This window comes from Siphateles boraxobius, unplaced genomic scaffold (genome assembly GCF_051911475.1).
Source record: "Siphateles boraxobius isolate OS27281-9 unplaced genomic scaffold, OSU_SipBor_1 12, whole genome shotgun sequence".
NCBI classification, from domain to species: domain Eukaryota; kingdom Metazoa; phylum Chordata; class Actinopteri; order Cypriniformes; family Leuciscidae; genus Siphateles; species Siphateles boraxobius.
The window spans coordinates 4,652,151-4,655,792 of record NW_027508722.1 but is presented as its reverse complement, the minus strand read 5'-3'; the positions used below and the strand labels follow the sequence as shown (position 1 = coordinate 4,655,792).

At 45.5% G+C, this 3,642-nt stretch overlaps 3 non-coding genes across 3 annotated transcripts; all 3 read right to left on the bottom strand.

The window, feature by feature from the left end:
- Positions 1-1,673: 1,673 nt before the first annotated feature.
- trnal-aag (transfer RNA leucine (anticodon AAG)) lies at positions 1,674-1,755 on the bottom strand. Its single transcript has one exon. It is a non-coding gene; the product is annotated as a tRNA-Leu (tRNA).
- Positions 1,756-2,338: 583 nt separating this feature from the next.
- Positions 2,339-2,420, bottom strand: trnal-uag (transfer RNA leucine (anticodon UAG)). Its single transcript has one exon. It is a non-coding gene; the product is annotated as a tRNA-Leu (tRNA).
- Positions 2,421-3,292: 872 nt separating this feature from the next.
- trnal-uaa (transfer RNA leucine (anticodon UAA)) lies at positions 3,293-3,374 on the bottom strand. Its single transcript has one exon. It is a non-coding gene; the product is annotated as a tRNA-Leu (tRNA).
- Between the last annotated feature and the right edge of the window lie 268 nt (positions 3,375-3,642).

The following is a 3,642-nucleotide window of genomic DNA, read 5'->3' as shown; positions in this document are numbered from 1 at the left end:
CAGTGAGAAGCTTTTACTCAGCATCAGTGCATTACCTTGACAATTGGAGCTGCTCACTGGAGAATACAAGAGAACTAGAGTGGGTCCTACTGAGAAGTGTTCCAGAATGGAGAGACATTCAGAGCAGCCTCAGCAAGTTCTACTCAAGAATACCTGCTCTCACATCAGTTGCCGAAACCATGCTCTTTGATGAGTGGGCCTGTGCTAAAAACATTGTCACTTGTCACATCACTGAGTGGAACAAAAACAAGGTGGCTGTGTCTGATAGATGGACAGACGTGTTTAGTGAGATGGGGAGCAAGTCACTCAACTTTGGAGTCTTATCTTTGGCTGTGGAGTTTGTTTTATGCCTGCCTGGTACATCTGCACCTGTGGAGCGTGTGTTCTCGTTAATGAATGCATCATGGACGGATGAAAAATCTCGACTGAGTGTAACAACAATGAAGGCAATGCTTTTCGTACGAATTAATTTCGGACTGGACTGCTCCGCATTTTATGATAAACTCTTAAAAGACAAGCGCACGCTGGCAAAAATTGGTTCCAGTGAAAAATACAAAACAAGAACCATCTTGTTCCCACTGATCTGCAATTTTATGTAAGTCTACATTTATTTTTTTACATAGCTAACAATATTATTAAGTGTAAATACTTGTATGTGTGCAGTAGGTGTTGTAGGTCTGTGGGTTCTGTGTCTGTCCCGTATTCCACTCTGAGAAATCTGGTCACCCTAGCCATAGGGCAATGTAGAGTTGGAAAAGTACCTTTAATGCATAGATGACGTTGGTGCAAGGTACAGAAAAGTACTAAAAAACATATATGATGTAATATTTTTTAAAAAACTATACATGTGATACTCCGCCACCAATAGAAATAAGGCCTCGGAGCATGTGATCTTAATGGTGGCGTGATACCAAGGAGGAGCAATGTGTAAGAGATAACGGTACAAACACTAATTGGACACTGGCGATAAGAAAGATGTATAAAATCTATGTTTCAACCACTGTAAGATCAGATGATTCAGCTGACCATCTCACTTTGTTGAATTGCTCAATAAAGTTCTTCTTCTGAGACCTGGAACTTCGACTCTGAAAACTTTTTGAAGACTAACTCCTACTAGACTCTGAAAAACTACTGATCAGGACCAGAGACCAGCAATTAGCCACGACAGCAGCTGTCAGTTCACCAAAAACTCTCAGTCCTGCCGATCGACTGTCCTGCACAGAGCAGGATTGGGCACCCCTGTGTGCTATACATTATTATTATATTTAAAATCATTTTGGAAGTGTCATTATAATAATTGCAAGTTATTGTTGTCTCTGATTCAAGAGGATGCATATTTTCAGCTGCTTTTGCACCTTTTCAGAGCACACTTTAGGTGTCTGGCCCTCATTAAAACCTCTGCTGGCAGCAGTGGGATTCGAACCCACGCCCCCGAAGAGACTAAATCCAGCGCCTTAGACGCCTCGGCCACGCTTCTTTGGCCACTCTAGTGGGCCATTCTCTGGCCATTAAATTTCAGAAATAGAGAAATTGTTGGGTGTGGACCTTCATCGTCAGGCTCTGAAGCCCGCCGAGTTCGGCCAAGGAAAGCAAAATCTTGAGTTTTGAAGAGACTGGGAGCAAGCAGTGTCACTTCTCCAGTCTTTTCACAGGTGCCTTCTAAAATGCAGACTTGGCAGCGGTGGGATTTGAACCCACGCCCCCAAAGAGACTGGAGCCTTAATCCAGCGCCTTAGACCGCTCGGCCACGCTACCTTGTGAGAATGCCTTCCGTGGGCCATTTTCGCCATTTTTTTCTTTTAGTGTCTCACTTCATAGTTAAATCAGTTGAAATTCTTCATGCCTTGAAGGAGCTCCTGGACAGGTGAAAATGCCTACTAAGTGAGGGGGGACGCAGTTACACTCTTGGAGGCCCCCCTCCCTGCAGATTGCAATTCCATCTCTAATCAAACACAACTGAATTACCTAATCAAAGCATTTGGGCCAAGAGACTGGAGCCATGGGGCCTAAATCCAGTACCTTAGACCCCTCGGCAACGCTACCCTGGCTTGGCTACTCCAAAATGGCAGCCAGATGTGTCGCAGTTAAACTCAAAATCAAGAGGTAGCTGTCAGTTCACCAAAAACTCTCAGTCCTGCCGATCGACTGTCCTGCACAGAGCAGGATTGGGCAACCCTGTGTGCTATACATTATTATTATATTTAAATTCATTTTGGAAGTGTCATTATAATAATTGCAAGTTATTGTTGTCTCTGATTTTAGAGGGTGCATATTTTCAGCTGCTTTTGCACCTTTTCAGAGCACACTTTAGGTGTCTGGCCCTCATTAAAACCTCTGCTGGCAGCAGTGGGATTTGAACCCACGCCCCCGAAGAGACTGGAGCCTAAATCCAGCGCCTTAGACCCCTCGGCCATGCTACCCCGGCTTGGTTACTCTAGTGGGCCATTTTCTGCTCATTAAATTTCAGAAATAGAGAAATTGTTGGGTGTGGACCTTCATCGTCAGGCTCTGAAGCCCGCCGAGTTCGGCCAAGGAAAGCAAAAACGGCTGAGTTTTGAAGAGACTGGGAGCAAGCAGTGTCACTTCTCCAGTCTTTTCACAATTGCCTTCTAAAATGAACACTTGGCAGCGGTGGGATTTGAACTCATGTCCCCGAAGAGACTGGAGCCTTACTCCAGCGCATTAGAGCGCTCGGCCACGCTACCTTGTGAGAATGCCTTCTGTGGGCCATTTTCGCCAATTTTTTCTATTAGTGTCTCACTTCTCCATAGTTAAATCAGTTGAAATTCTTCATGCTTTGAAGGAGCTCCTCGACAGGTGGAAAGGCCTACTAAGTAGAGGGGGGATGCAGTTACACTCTTGGAGGCCCCCCTCTCTGCAGATTGCAATTCCATCTCTAATCAAACACAACTGAATTACCTAATCAAAGCATTTGGGCCAAGAGACTTGAGCCTGGGGCCTAAATCCAGTGCCTTAGACCCCTCGGCAACGCTACCCCGGCTTGGCTACTCCAAAATGGCAGCCAGATGTGTCGCAGTTAAACTCAAAATCAAGAGGTAGCTGTCAGTTCACCAAAAACTCTCAGTCCTGCCGATCGACTGTCCTGCACAGAGCAGGATTGGGCACCCCTGTGTGCTATACATTATTATTATATTTAAAATTCTTTTTTGAAGTGTCATTATAATAATTGCAAGTTATTGTTGTCTCTGATTTTAGAGGGTGCATATTTCCAGCTGCTTTTGCACCTCTTCAGAGCACACTTTAGGTGTCTGGCCCTAATTAAAACCTCTGCTGGCAGCGGTGGGATTCGAACCCACGCCCCCGAAGAGACTGGAGCTTAAATCCAGCACCTTAGACCCCTCGGCCACGCTACCCCGGCTTGGCTGCTCTAGTAGGCCATTTTCTGGCCATTACATTTCAGAAATAGAGAAATTGTTGGGTTTGGACCTTCATCGTCATGCTCTGAAGCCCGCCGAGTTCGGCCAAGGAAAGCAAAAACGGCTGAGTTTTGAAGAGACTAGGAGCAAGCAGTGTCACTTCTCCAGTCTTTTCACAATTGCCTTCTAAAATGTAGACTTGGCAGTGGTGTGATTTGAACACACATCCCCGAAGAGACTGGAGCCTTAATCCAGCGCCTTAGAG